Genomic DNA, 16,833 nt, shown 5'->3' on the forward strand with positions numbered 1-16,833 from the left:
TACATCCCTCAACACTTTTTTCCCTTCGCGAGCTGCTGCGGCATTAAGTGCATCGCCTCTCAGACAAGCAGGGTCAGCATCGCCATCCATGACAAAAACACTCGTGCAAGCCCCTCCGGGCATCCGTCTAGTTTCAGGCAATGCTGAACTACATTCAACTTTGTCCACACAAAAAAACGACTTGAATCATTTGAAGCATGATCATTCCCTGCTGCACCACCATCAAGCGTAACCACCACACCCTCATGACAATCAAAGTCGGCTTGCTTGCCTTTGGAAAAGGTCAACACTGCATAGTCTTGCCGCACAAGCTATGGCTCATCAGATTTGCCGCATTCACCTAGGGCTAGGGGCTGAACTGGTGTAGAATCTGCCTTCTTAAGGTCAACAATGTCATCAACAACCTCGCAACCCTCATCAGAATCACCGCCCAAATGGTCATCATCCAAGACATCGTCATGTCTAAAGCAGACGTAACACCCTCGCAACCTTCATCAGAATCAAGTGACACATGAGAAGACGTAACACACTGCCCTTCAAAAACCAGTCGAATACACATCCAAAACCAGGCTGATGGATAATGTCTTGATGTCGTGTCTAAAGCAGAGCACCAGCCTCAGATACCTCTCACAAAGAACACCGAACAATTACGTTGATCCTCTTAGAAGCACTGGCATTGTACACCACATACTTTGCCATTTTTTTCTTTGGACCATGGGCAGCGACATGATCCCGAGGCTTCCTAGCAGCAACCTATCTGCAAGGAAATGAATGCAGTTAGCACGCGCCACGTCGGTGCAGTTATCTAAAAACACAGAAATAACAAAAGGAAAAGAGGGATAGAACAAACGAAAAAAGGGTAGCACACATACATTATTTCCATCAAGCCTAGTGACATGAACAGATGGCCTTGCACATTCACCTCCAACATCTAAGCCCTCGAAACAAGCATGCTTTCCACCGAGTTTAACACTCGGAGCGACTTGGTCTTCCACTAAACCGCTGGCAATATGTGGACTCTGACATGGGGATGCAACAATGATCTTAGTGGATACAACACTAACAGTATGAGTGTCGAGACGGCCGTGCTTAATTTTTGAAATAGTAAACTTGTGCCTCGCGTGGCTAGAACATAATTCTGGGATACCATCACTGGTCAAAACCACACTTGCAGGTACATTCTGACAATTACCAAGATCCCTAGGTATACCGTCCTGCGTATGGCTTCCAGCTGCCTCCAGATCAAGTACTTCACTGGTGACATTTGTCGTATCAACTTGACATTTCGGAAACCTTAATCGCTTCTCCCCCTCATGAGCAGCAACTTTCTCTAAAAAAATATCCGCTTCCCTAACTTCCTTATCTCCTCATCCCTTAATTGCTGTGAAACCATGCTAGCCTTTTTAATAGTCTCATCGCCCATGATTGACTGCGATTGTCTATCACACCACAATGACATTGGGCTGCATGAAATGTTGTCACCACCAGATGCTGCAGAGGCTCCAGCATTGGAAGGCACAGTCATGTTGCGCGGGAGTGGGGAATCAGACACAACGTTGTCACCAGCAGATACTACAGATGATTCAACATTGGCAGGCGCAGTCATGTTGCACGGGAGTGGTGAATCAGGCGCAACATGCAGATCTCAGATCAGGGTTTCATTAGATTAGAATGGCAACTCCTCGTATTCCCAAAACTGCATTTAGAACACATCTAGGGCATTATGAATACATTATTATGACATTCGTCTTAACCAGTGCCCCTGCCACTTTCCAAAATCTGATGAACCTAATGTTTGGCTGGTATACTGAAGTTCATCTTGGTATTCTTTGATAATGTACTGGTGTTCAGTGAGACAATAGAGGAACATCTTCATCACTTAAAAGTAGCACTGGATTTACTCAAAGTGAACTGTTTATCAGTGAAAAGGAGCAAGTTGTGAATTTGCTATGATCGATGTTAAATACCTTGGCCACATTACCTCTGCTGACGGGGTTGCCACAGATCCTACCAAAGTCCAAGACATCCTGACGTGGCCTACACCTGACAACATCACTAAGTTGAGGTTTTTTTTTGGTCTCACTGGCTATTATAGGAGATTTGTCGAGAACTATGGAATTATTTGTAGACCTCTCTATGATGTTCTGAAGAAGGACAAATTTCAGTGGGAAGAACAACTATGACATCTTGTCTTGTATTGGCACTTCCAAACTTCACTAAACCCTTCACCATCAAGGCTGATGCACGTGGAACAGGGCTAGGAGCCGTACTAATGGAAGACAGCAGGCCCATTGCCTATTACAGCAACGCCATTAGCCCTAACTCTCTTGAAAATCTGTCAATGAGAAATAAACAATGGCCATACTGGAAGCTCTTAAAAAGTGGAGACATTACATTCTAGGAAATCCTGCAACCTCTGAAGTTCATGACCACTCAGAGGTTAACTGATGGCATCCAACACAAACTTCTCTTAAAACTCCTAGATTTTGATTACTGCATTGAGTAGAAAAAGGGGAAGGAAAACATTGTTGCTCATGCTTTATCTAGAAAAGACCAAGCTAGCTCTAGCACTTGCAATCAAGTTACTGTGATACAAACTGAATGGTTGTAAGATGTCAGAAATAGTTATGTGCAAGACCCTGACAGCTCCAAACTACTTGACAAACTTTCTCAAGATGTCCAAGAGCAATCCAATTTTTCCTTGACAGATGGTATCCTCAAATTGAAAAACTGAGTCTAGATCGGAGCTGCCACCAAGTTCAGGGAAACTCTCCTTGATACCTTCCACAATTCTGCTATTGGGGGTCACTCTGGCATAAGAGCTACAATGAATAGGTTAAAGAAACACTTCTATTGGCCTAACATGAAAAAGGATGTATAACAATACATATCTGTTTGCCCTGTCAGCCAGCTCACCAAATTGGAGCATGTGCACTCTCCTGGCCTACTAGAGGATAGATCCTCTGAAAATACCAGTTGTGCCCTGGTCACATATTTCCGTGGACTTTACTGAGGCTCTTCCAAAATGTGAAGGGAAAGAAGTTATTCTGGTAGTGGTAGACAGATTAACCAAGTATGACCATTTTTTACCACTCAGCCACCCTTACTCAGTGGAATATGTTATTAGGCTGTTCCTGGACAACATTGTCAAACTACATGGCATGCCAGTAGCGATTGTCTCAGACAGAGACATAATCTTCACAAGAAAGTTCTATCAAGACATACTTACTAGTTTCAAAGTAAAGCTTAGTTTCAGCACAACACATCACCCCCAATCGGATGGGCAAACAGGACATGCAAATTAATGTTTGGAATAGTTTCTGAGGAATATGGTTTTTCAAAATCCAAGGACTGGATGAATTGGTTATCAATGGCCGAGTGGTGGTACAATACTACCTACCACACATCTTTAAAAGTCTCTCCATTTGAAGCACTGTATGCTTATCAGCCACCTCAGGTTGGAGAAATATCTTTGCCCATAATAGTGCTGCCAGAAGCTAGAGCCCTAGTAGAGCAAAGGGAAAAGATGAGGGAGCAATTAAGAGGAAATCTGCTGCAAGCTCGGGATATAATGAAGTATTTTGCAGATCTCAAGAGAACAGAAAGACAATTGGAAGTTGGAGACGATGTCTATCTCAAAGTACAAGCATACAGGCAGAATGCTTTTGGACTAAGAGGCTCTTTGAAGCTCAGGTCCAAATACTATGGCCCTTACAAGGTATTCAAGGTGGGCACAATTGCGTACAAACTGCTCTCATCCATCCAGTATTCCACATTAGTGACCTGAACAAACATCTCGGCTCACAGGCTATCCCTCTTCCCAATGTACCACTCGTTACAGAAGACGTCAAACTCAAAACATCACCTTTTGCAGTCCTAGACAAAAGAATTATCCAGAGGAGAAACACCCCTGTTTTGCAGTCCTATTCACTGGGAAAATATGGCTGCTACTGACGCAACATGGGAATACCTCTCTTTTTGCAGGTCAATTTCCTGGCCTTCGCCCCACCACCACCACAGCCACCTCATGTTCCTATAGCTGCTCGTGGACAAAAAACACCTTAAGAGGGTGGAATTGTCAGGCCCTGAAGCTAACTGAATACTCCCTCTGTCCCAAAATTCTTGTTTTAGATTTGTCTAAATACGGATGTATCAAGTCACGTTTTAGTATCAGATACATTTGTATCTAGACAAATCTAAGACAAGAATTTTGGGATGGAGGGAGTATATCTGATGACCAAATATTGAAGATGTAGCTAACTGACGAAGACTGAAGAAAACGCTTTGTCAGTTATCGGACGGTGTACAGAAGAGCGGGTGATTGTGACCGGAAGGCCAGGATGTGTTACCTGGTCGAGTGAGCGAGTTTACCAATGTAATTCAAATTACCAGCTGTATGTCATTTGTTTTCACTGCTCTAACTCTCAGGCGTTATATAAGCCAGACCCTGGGAATGGAGAAGTAAGAAGAAAGTTCACATTATCTCACTAGAGTAAATATAGCTAGGGCTCGCATTCTTCTTCCCCCGATGCCCTTCTCAATCCGCTTCCCAAATCAGGAGCGAGATCACCCAAAACTCCAACCTGAGACTTGATCGGGGCCTGACAGCAGGCACCCCGAGAGAGCCAAGCGCAAGCCTGTGGTGGAGGATACGGTGGTGGTCGGCGAGAGCGACGACTCGTGGCAGCCGGTGCCGCGCCGCGGCAGCATCGACCGGTCGATTTTGGAAGCAGGCAAAAATGCCACGCGCGGTCCGATTGGGGTTGCCATGCGTTCCAGGGTCATGGGTCTCGCTGTGGCCGTGTCCCGGGCCTGCTGCATTGCGGGTGGCAAAGCTAGATGTTGGCGATACTTCCTTCATGTTCATAGATCCTCACCGACTCCTGAAACACGATTTCTTCAAGACAGATGAAACTTGGTTCTATAATTGGTCATCTCTCGTCTGCAATGTCTTGTCATGGCAAACAACAAAGGTGAACAATCGAAATGGTCGTGCAGACAATGCATCGCTCATTGTTGGACCCGACACACGGCTCCTCTTCTTCCTGGCGGCCGCTTCCCACAGCTCACTCACGAACGAGAACACGGGAGGATTGGTGCCACCAGTTTACAACACAGCGGACACACACACACACACACACACACACACACACACACACACACACACACACACACACACACCACTAACTCACGCATGCATGACCCGGCCACCACATTTGCCCACTAACTAACTAACTCATCCATGCACTGACTCCATGCACGTAGACCACATCGATCGGTCACTAACGCATGACCCGGCCAGCACTCCCGCCTCTTCGCACGAATGGAAACTGCAGCTCACGCAGCCCTCAAGAAGCGGTCCTGTTTCTGGCCGAGCACGTCGCTCCGAGTCTTCTGCTACCGTTTCTCCAACCACGACACACGCGACAACGGACCTAGCTCGTCGAGACTCGGCTGTCACACCCATCGCCGGACGCTCCGACGTCCACTGTTGCTAACTACATACATGACCCATACACACATAACGTGTCGACTCACACTGACAGAAATAAAAATTCTAAAACATGTGCAAGTCAAGATTAGTGCTAACAATCATGACCCAAAACACAATTTGGGACATTGGGAGGCGTCGCCAGGTTTGCTGCCTCAACCCTCCCCGCCTCCACCTTTCTTGCTTCCGGCCTAGATCCATGACATTAGACTATGGCAGAATCTTTGCGTCATCTTCCCTCCCCAGAGGATCGTTTTTTAAGCGGGGCATCGGCAAGAGAGACTTATCAAAGATGGCGGTTGTGGTGTTTGGACTTCTATGTCAATGATGCGGGATGAGCGAGGGTAGAGGGTGATGGCAATGGCTGCGGTAGTTGACTCTTTGGCGTGTCTGTGGGATGGTTTCGGGTTGTTTGTTTCCGAGAAGATGGACCTGAGATGGAGGCCGAGAGGCGGCAATGACTTTTCTTACGGTGCGGCGTCTATGGATGCAAGAGGAAAAAAGCTCAGCACTCCAAAGAATTTAGATGTACTTTGGAATTTCTGTAAGGGCATTTTGTTAAGGGGATGTGTTTTGTTGATATATGGCCTTTGGCCTATCTGCAAAAAAAAGGAATCTGAAAGGGGCCAAGAGATGACAAAGTAGGCATGAGATGCTAATGTGTGCTTATGTGGCACTTTCTTCATGCTTACAGGTCTGCGTGAGATCGATTGCGATGAGTCATGCCGGGCGGTGCCGCGGCAGGGAGCATCCCCGGACCATTTACAATTGTTTAAATTTTACGGGTTTGGATACAGTTTCTGTTCTGTCGCGGCGATTTTGAGCCTGTATAAATGCCCCCGTGCAAACTGTAAATGCAGTTTACAGTTTCGCAGAATAGGGGGTCTGCTAGAGATGCTCTAATGCTTGTGCAATCAGTTGTTGTGCCTTGGATTGGTCAGCTATTGCATCGCTGACGGCAAAAGTCTTGTTAAACGAGTATATGTTGGTTCGGCCAACACAGATCTTGTAGCTCAAGCATTGTATAGAGATAGGACTCTTATGTTTATCTTTCTATCTCTACCCTCCTGTAATATCTCTCTCCGTTGTTCCCAACAGAACACAATCGATCTCATGTAACACATCGACAGAATCAATATATACCATGCGGGCACCCATGTTGGGGGTTGAGACGCTTTACCCATCTTTGACATGGTATACAGAGCCTCCTCTTCCATCGCATCTAGCTAAACCCTTCCCCCTCGCAGCCATCACCTTCCCCTTGTGCAGCCATGTCCTCCTCCTCGCAAGTTTCCTCCCCTGGCCTCAACTACAACACTTTTGAGCCACTCAATCGCAGCAACTACATCCTCTAGAAAGCCCAAGCTCGTTCCCAGATTATGGGAGCAGGGCTATATGGGTACATCGATCAATCAGTTCCTGAACCACCCAAAACCATCGTGACCAAAAACTCTGAAGGGAAAGACCAGATCGTTCCCAACCCCGACTACAACCCCTGGCTTGTCCAGGATCAGCAGATCGTGGCCTATCTTCTGCGGAACCTCTCCAAGGAAGTTATCATCCAAGTAGCATCCTTAGAGCAATCTCATGCCATCTAGTGTGCCCTAGCGAAGATGTTCACAGCTCAATCCCGCTCCCGTAAGAACAATTGTCGCATAGCTCTCTCCAATGCCCGGAAAGGCACCTAGAATGCCTCCACCTACTTCGGTCACATGAGAGCCCTCTCCGATGAGTTAGCTGCCGCTTGAAAGCCCATCACCGACCAAGAACTTCTCTCCTTCATCATTGGGGGGCTGGATATGGACTATCAGCCTCTCATATCTGCGCTGGATGTGCGCGTGGAACCCCTGTCCGTGGACGATCTCTTTGGCATGGTCGCTAACTTCGACCAACGCGTCGAGATGTTCCAAGGGACGGGGGCAGGAGCCTTGAAGTCGTCTTCCAATCTTGCTGCCCAAGGCCGCGGCGGGTCTCCCCAAGGCTACCGCAAGGGTGGTGGTGGCGGGGGCTCTCGCGGCAGCAGCAGCTATGGTGGTGGCAGCAGCAGCGGCGGGGGGAACAACTACAACACCGGCAACAACCACTACAGCAACAATGGCAACACCTGCGGCGGCGGTGGTAGCGGCCACTACCAACGCAACAGCAACAACTACAACACCTCATCATCATCATCAACAACAACAACAGGGGACGCCCGTTCCAAGGTTACGATGAGTATGAAAATAAACGTCAAATTTGTAAAAAGAATAATCACATTGCCAAGGATTGTGACTAGCGCTATGCCGAGAACAATTCCCAACGCAAGAAAGTTGCAGCAGCTGCAGACACCTCATACGGAGTGGACACAAATTGGTACATCGACTCCGGTGCCACGAATCATATCACCAATGAGCTAGAGAAGGTCACCATGCACGAGAAGTACCATGGCCAAGACCAAGTTCACAATGCAAACGGTGAAGGTATGAAGATAGATCATGTTGGTCATGCAATTGTCACTACCCCTCATCGCAATATTCATCTCAAAAATATTTTGCATGTCCCACAAACTAAAAAAAATCTCCTTTCCGTTCGTCGCATTGCCATAGACAACAAAGTTTTTTCTTGAGTTTCACCCATATTTCTTTCTGATTCGTGATCAGGCCACGAGGAACATTCTCTACCGCGGTAGATGCGTGCATGGGCTCTACCCTTTGATTCCCTAGTTTAGAAGATTCAATAAACAAGCACTACTAGGGAAAAGCCTAGCAGCAGCGCGGATTTTAGGACTATCAGTAGAGCGGGCAGGAGCGCTACTGGTACGACGCTACGGCTAAAGGTTAGCAGTAGCGTTGGTTAACCCACGCTACTGCTACACCGACTTAGTAGTAGTGCTTTCTCGACGCGGCACTACTGGTAATTACTAGTAGCGCTTCTCCCAGCCCGCGCTACTACTATTATTCCGTATTTTATTTCTTTTTTATTTCATGTTGTATTCATACACCTCTATACAAGTTTTCATACAACAACAATTTAGAGGTTGTTTTTACATCATAATGAGTTATTACATCATTGGGTGAAAGAACCGTGGACTAGTTTCAAGTGGATGGACATCCACTTGAAACTAATCCACGGTTCTTTCACGCAATGATATAATAAATATCATCATCATCATATATTTAACAACTTATCATCATAATACATCATTGTCATATAACACCCCTCATGATCATCGTTTTGATCGATGAGACATCACATAGCAAGTTGGTCACTAGTCATAATCACAACTACTCCTTATCATCAACTCTAACACATTGTACCACATAATAAACATATTGTACCTCATAGGACCTACTACATTCTCTTATGACCTACTATATTCTCTAAGGTAAAATAGCAAAAAACAAGATAGCCCCTAGCTCTCCATTATGGAAAATGCAGATTATCCTGTCTCCAATTCTTGCCTTTCGCTTAATGTTGCTTCCAAGAACCTCCTGACGAATGTCCAAACATTTTTCCACTCTTTGATTAACATGCGTTCACCGGTTTCAGAAATTCGATATGCACATGTGAGATCCGTAGGATGACCTGGTTGTATGTTCAGAACTTCAAGGCGACCATTGTAATACATCAGATGAGGCACACAATCCATCTGGATTTTCTATTGAAAAACATAGTAATAACTTCATAGTTAGGAATGATGTACTAGTTTTAGAAGTATGCAAAAGATGCACGGATGTCGTAATAGTAAAAAATCTTACCAAGGTATCTCCATAGAAGTTATCGTGGTTCAACACGTGCACTAGTGGCACGTATTCACCATAATTTGGAGAATTCGATAATAGGTATTGTAATTCTCAAAGAAAGTACAAAATGCGATCAGATGATTTTTCTCCTTATAAGTTAATTCGTAGCCATCGGTGTAGTGGGTTTTGTTTATCATCTTCCGCACATTCTTTGAAGAATGAAAATAAGTTGTCAATGAAAATAAGCTGTCAATGAAAATAAGCTGTCAACTATTTTGAAATAAACAATATAAATTAATTAATAACTATGTTTGAGAAACTCACATAGCGGTAGAATCGAAAGCGTATCAACAAGGACCCAAATGTCCATATTGTTTTGCTCGATGTCAGGATCACCAAGATCCATGGTGACAATCATACCCTCATAAAAACCATACATTTTGCAAAGTTCTTCCCAATTTTGGCAACCAAAATGGGTTACGCTCTGAGAATTGTACAGATTTACTTCAAAATCCATATCATGATTGGTCCTTAGGTGTATTTTCTTTGTTTCAAAATTTTCATGGTCTTCAAAACCCATCCTCTCCAAGACATAGCGTCTTGCATGGCATGAGATAAGCTAGTCGAATTGTAAAAGATAAAAATTAGACGTTGAAATAGTTGAAGTCGTGCTTAATTACAAAAAAACACTTGTCGTCGTTGCATACCGTTTCAACATCGAAGGTCTCCTCGAGCTTAATGCTGAAGCGCCGATCATCGTCCAGGTGAGGGCACCTGTCGCACAGACCTCGATCGTCGTGGCACCAGCTGCACTCCCCGGGGAGACTTTCTTCATCCGAGTACGACATTTCCTACGTTCATAATTCAAAGATTAAACTTGTACAATTAAATATATGTACTAAAAACCTAAATTAGATCATTATTTTTCAAGAAAATCCAGGCCACTCGATATTTCCTACATATTCTAGCACAAGTCATGCCAGAATTCACGAAAAAATCTGGCATGACCTTTCCTACAAAAGGACATATCGAGCGCCTGAAATTTGCCAGAACGGAAATTAATCAACACTCCGGCAAAACATAGGCCACTCGGAGGTCTAACCTGAACATGACCGGCCACTTGGGCAACCACATATCCTATTTGAGCAACACAGGATATACATGTTTTTATCTACATCATATATATATTATAGGACTCATATTGACATGGAGATTTGGCTGGTCTCACCTCGAGGTCGGAGGGGGTCGGTGACGGGGACGACGACGGGGATGATGGAGGGCTCCTTGATTTCTGCAAAACCAAAAACCCTATAAGTTATCACTAATACATCCCGAATAATTGCTTAAAATAAAAAAATAACAACAAATATGACATGTTCAACTAGTTCTATTAATTCAACTAGTTCTTACTAAATATAAACTTACTATAAATAGAAAAAAACTAGTTCTTTCTAAAAATAAAGTAGGTCAACTAGTTTATTAATTTTACTTACTAATTATTTTAAACGCTTACTAAATAAACTAGTTCTATTAAGCACTTACTATAAATAAACTAGTTCTATTAAACACTTGCTAAAAATTCTACTACCCTAGTTCTACCCTAAATTTTCTTACTTCTATTTTATTCAAAACACCTAAAATAGTCAAAAAAAATTATTCTATTAAAAAACCTACATCCTACAATGTCTACATTCTAAAATCTACATTTAAATTACCTACAATTTGCAAGAACAGAGACAAGGGAGGGAGGGAGGAGAGATGAGGGGGAGGGGCGGCCTGAGGAGGGGGGGGGAGGGGTCGGCCGGGGGAGGAGGAGGGAGGGGCGGTGGGAGGAGGGCTGCAGGCGAAGGAAGGAGGAGGAAGGAGGGGGCGGTCGGAGGAGGAGGGAGGAGGGGGCAGCCGGAGGCGGAGGGAGGAGGCGCGGTGGGAGGAGGAGGGAGGGAAGGAGGGAGTACCTCGGTGGAGGACGGACGACGGTGGCGGCGGACGACGGGTATCGGCGCGGGCGAGAGTGACTGAGAGGGAGAGTGAGTGAGAGAGGGTCGGCCGCGTGGGGAGGATAAGGTAGGGTTAGTAGTAGAGCGTGTGCGAGAAAAGCGCTACAGCTAAGGAGAATAGCAGTAGCGCTGGGCGAGGATATGCGCTACTGCTAAGTTGGGCTAGCCATGTGCGCCCAGTTCAAATATAGCAGCAGCGCTTTTTGCTAGTATGCGCTACTGCTAAAGTTATAGCAGTACCGCGGTTTATTTACAGACGCTGCTACTAAGTAGCAGTAGCGCATGATTTTGTCCAGCGCTACTGGTAAGATTCTGTGTATAAGGTTTTCCCTAGTAGTGAAGTTTGTGGCGTTATCAAACTTTCATCGAAACGGTGGCATGCGAGATTAGGACACCCCTTTTTTTTATTGTTCACCAAGTGCTTAGAAATAATCAGCTCCCATGTGTTGGTGAGCGTAGTCTTGAAACTATTTATGATTCTTGTCAAAAGGCGAAAGCCCATCAGTTACCATATCCAGTTTCTACTAGTATTTCTACCAAACCTTTACAACTTGTTTTTACTGATGTCTGGGGTCCAGCCCCTTCTTCTATTGGTAGACATACTTATTATGTTAGTTTCACAAATGACTACAGTAAATTCACTTGGATTTATCTTCTTAAGAAACGTTCCGACGTTTTCCAAGTTTTCCATAACTTTCAAGCACTTGTTGAATGACAATTTGGCACCAAAATTCTCGATGTCCAATCTGATTGGGGTGGCGAGTATGAGAAGTTAAACTCCTTCTTTCAAAAGTTGGGTGTTTCTCATCATGTTTCATGCCCTCCCGCGCACCAACAAAACGGCTCTGCCGAACGCAAGCATAGGCACATTGTTGAAGTAGGGCTTGCCCTTCTTGCAAGTGCCTCCATGCCTCTTAAATTTTGGGACGAGGCATTCCTTACGGCAGTCCATCTTATTAATATGCTTCCTAGTCGTGTCATTAACAATGACACACCCATGCAACGCCTTCTTCATACTCAACCGAACTATCATTCACTTCGTGTTTTTGGCTGTGCTAGCTGGCCTAATCTTCGTCCTTATAATACTCGCAACTTAGTTTTCGCTCAAAACAATGTGTTTTCTTGGGTTATAGTGCCCAAAACAAAGGTGTCAAATGCCTTGATGTTCCGACCGGTCGTGTATATATCTCTCGTGATGTTGTTTTCGATGAGACTGTTTTTCCTTTCGCAGATCTCCACCCTAATCCGGTGCTCTCCTTCGCCAAGAAATCCTTCTCCTCCCACCACATCTATCTGGCATATCTCATGGGGACGACAATTGTAATGACCACGTGACTAACTCTCCTGACCATGTTTTTGGGGCTTCTGATGATGTAGGATCCAGTGGTGAAACTCTACAACAAAATGTGATGCAAAACAATGAAGAAAATGGCTCAAACAGTCGTTATTTCATGTGTCCGCCGCTTGGGGACAGAGCTGCAGCCGAATCCCCCTCGGGATCGGTGGCGACAGCGCAGCCGCCATCTACTTCGGGATCGTCGCCGCGCCTGGCGCGCTGCGCCACCGAATCCTCACCAGGTGACGCGGACGGCCCCTCTTCGCTTGACACGTCTCCACCTAGGGGGTCGCCTTCGCGAGCCCAGCCGACTAGGCGGTTTGGCTCGACCCCGCGGTATACGCCAGACGCCAGACAACAGGGGCCCATCCGGATCAGGCGTGTCCGGCTGGATTCTCTGCGCCGCCCACAGCTACCTCGTCTCCTGATCTAGCCGCAGAAAATACGGCGTCACCAGCGGGGTCTGGATCAGCCTCGGGATCCTCTGGATTCTCTGTCCAGGAACAGCAGCTCGTGGGATCTTCTGCGGACATGCCTGGGTCTCCTGGTTCTCCTGCTACAGTACCCGCATCTCATGTTACGCCACAAGTTACAAGGCTTCGTGTCGGGGTAATTCAACCTGTTAAGTATAAAGTTAAATATGATCTGACCTGTTCTACCGGAGAACCCAACACGTTTCAGGAAGCAAGCACGGATATCAAGTGGAGGAAAGCTATGCAGGAAGAGTTTCAAGCTCTTCAGAAAAATAAAACGTGGCATCTTGTTCCTTCACAGCAAGGTAAAAATTTAATTGATTGCAAATGGGTGTTCCGGATAAAGAAAAAGGAAGATGGCACCATCGATCATTACAAGGCTAGACTCGTTGCAAACGGATTCAAACAGAGGTATGGCATCAATTATGAAGATACTTTCAGCCCTGTTGTCAAAGCTTCTAGCATACGTCTTGTTCTGTCTATTGCCGTATCTAGAGGATGGAGTCTCAGGAAGCTAGATGTACATAACACATTCCTTCATGGTGTTCTTAAAGAGGAAGTATATATGAAACAACCTCCTGGGTTTGAAGACAAAAACAAACCTGTTCATGTTTGCAAGCTGGATAAGTCTCTTTATGGCTTGAAGCAAGCACCTAGAGCGTGGTACTCACGCTTGAGTTCTAAGTTACCAACACTGGTTTTTGTTCCCTCCAAGTCTGATACGTCATTGTTCATATACAATAAGTTCAAAACATCTATATTTGTGCTCATTTATATTGATGATATCATTGTCACAAGTTCATCAAATGAAGCAGTCACTACCTTTTTGAAAGATTTGAATTCAGAATTTGATCTTAAGGATCTAGGTGACTTGAATTTTTTCCTTGGTATTGAGGTTAAGAAAAACAATGAAGGTGGTCTTCATCTTTCACAAGAGAAGTATGCAACTGATCTTTTGAACAGGGTTGGCTTGCAGGGTTGTAAACCATCGCCTACACCACTGTCCAGTTCTGAAAAACTTTCTCTATTAGTAGGAGAACCTTTGAGTCAAGAACATGGCACAAAGTACAGAAGCCTGATAGGTGCACTTCAGTACCTGACACTTACTAGACCAGATATTTCATTTGTTGTAAACAAAGTCCGTCAGTTTCTTCATGCACCAACCACAGATCATTGGACTGCTGCTAAGCGCATACTGAGATATGTGAAAAACACCTTGAGTGTTGGTCTAACTTTCAGCAAATCATCATCTACACTTGTGAGCGCTTTTTTAGATTCTGATTGGGCAGGTTGCGTAGATGACAGAAGCTCAACTGGTGGCTTTGCAGTTTTCTTTGGGCCCAACCTTATCTCGTGGACCACAAAGAAACAGGCTACAGTTTCTAGGTCTAGCACCGAGGCAGAATACAAGGCATTGACAAATGCCACAGTGGAGATTATCTGGGTAAAATCCATGCTTAAGGAGCTTGGAATACGTCATACAGAAACTCCCTGTCTTTGGTGTGACATTCTTGGTGGTACATACTTGTCTGCTAATCCTTTGTTTCATTCAAGAACTAAACATATTGAGATTGATTATCAGTTTGTAAGAGAAAGGGTTGCTAATAAGGAATTTGAAATAGGTTTTGTTCATTCCAAAGATCAAGTTGCAGATGGTTTTACTAAGGCATTGGCTACAAGACCGTTTGAAGAATTCAAACGTAATCTTAACTTGAGGAGTTTAGATTAAGGGAGGGTGTTAAACGAGTATATGTTGGTTCAGCCAACACATATCTTGTAGCTCAAGCATTGTATAGAGATAGGACTCTTATGGTTATCTTTCTATCTCTACCCTCCTGTAATCTCTCTCTCTCTCTCTTCCTCTCTCTCTCTCTCTCCCTCTCTCTCGGTTGTTCCCAACAGAACACAATCGATCCATCCATGTTCATGATACCCACTGAATTGTCGGAACACAAATTTTCAAGACAAGAAGAATTTAGTCAGGGCATTTGTTGTTCTGCCAAATACTTGCCAGCAGACAGACTAACAAGGTTCACTGCAAGCCAAGCACAGTCCAGATCCTAAAGATGCTACAGATCCTAAACGTAATGATTTACTGTGTGGCATGTCAATCTACTCTGTGTTCATTGCTCTAGGGAATATTCTGATTCACACAACAATCAATCAGTTTGGTGGACTGGGTCATGAGTCATAAGATCATTGTCTACACTTGCTTCATTAGTTTGAAAATGCTGACCATTGACCTGGACTGGCACTAGAGTCCGAGTCCAAGACATGGTCACTATTACTAAAGAATGTACTTTCATCATTTTAACCTTCAAGGAGGAAAATGATGTCATTAACCTTCAAGAAAATCAACAAATTTGACAACAGAAACATATCAGCCACCTGCAAGGAAATATAAAAGAAACCACATCATTTGACATGTGGGCTTATTCAATTGCATTACTCAGTCTATATGGAGAAAACAAATGGATAATCATATGTCATTTGCTGCTGCATTCCATATGCTACTGCCTTTATTCTCCTATACAGGCCTAGTGGAATCTGCTGCTCTCGCTCCTCTTCTAATTGGATATGGTGAAATTATTATTCAGGCACACCACAATATGGTTAAACAAGAAGAAAGCAAAGGGAGGAACATTCTGGGTACAAAAGAGGAAGCCAAAATTGGACGGGGGACAAATTGCAGGGTGCCATCAAGGATGGGCATGGATGTGCACCGAAAAGTTAGTTAGACCTCAGTCTATGGAGTTGATTGTCCACCGAAAGTCCTAATTATTGGAGATTGATGCCAGCCGTTATCTGGTATCAAGTGGTTAATTTCTAGTTTGCGCTCGAGCAAGATCTCGATCGGTAATCCTTTGTAAATAAGATCATCTGCTGTGGAGATGGAACAATTGGATTTTCCATCATGGATATATCTTTTGCATATTCCCTGCAACACAAATTGGATCGAATTTTGGGTATGGATCGCCTGTGCCAAACTAGAAAAAGCTGGAGTAATATTCTGCAAAAGATAATATGTTCCTTATTTTAAATAGGGTAGTGCTTTTGGAGCTCTTCCCCAGTTAATTTATTACACAAACTTTGCAGTTATTCTCAAAAAGTATTTTTTAAGCCCCAGCATAAAGCACACTTTGTTGATATGTACGATCAAAGCTTGTGACCACTAATAAAATTATGGAACCACTAGTAGGATATTGATGATCGATGTTCTTATATAGGATCTACTATAGTTATGATACTTAGTTCGTAATGAAAAGTTATGTCATACACCCGCACATCTCCAAGCTCACAAGCCAAAGGAAATCATTTCTTTACAGAAAGCACCCATCAAATTAGGCACTTGTGTACATGCTCTAAGAATGATTGTTATTGGCACAAGTGTTCATAGGATATTTTTTTCGATCGCTGAATAAAGCTCAATCATCAATCTTAACAATCTCCAAGTTCCTTTCTGTTTTTCTCGTGCAAGATCTCGATCAGAAATCCCTGAGAGATCTAGCGATTTGATTTCCTATGATGGAGATTTCTCCGGTATATTCTATGTAGGAGAATATGGATCATACTCTGTGTCTCTGCCTAGTGATTGCCCAGGCCGAACTAGGGAAAGTTGTAAAATCCTGAAAAAGGAAAGTATTTTTTTTCAAAATAGTTAGTGCTTTTTTAGCCGTTTCCCAGTTAATTATACTTGAGGAGTACATTTTTAAAGCTTTACACCATGAGGGCAACTACGGCCTGCTATTCCAAGCTGGGAAGAAGAAAACGACCCGGATCAAAGATCTTAGTTGTTGAGCTAGAGGTAAAGGCA

Source organism: Triticum aestivum, chromosome 3A (genome assembly GCF_018294505.1).
Source record: "Triticum aestivum cultivar Chinese Spring chromosome 3A, IWGSC CS RefSeq v2.1, whole genome shotgun sequence".
Taxonomy (NCBI): domain Eukaryota; kingdom Viridiplantae; phylum Streptophyta; class Magnoliopsida; order Poales; family Poaceae; genus Triticum; species Triticum aestivum.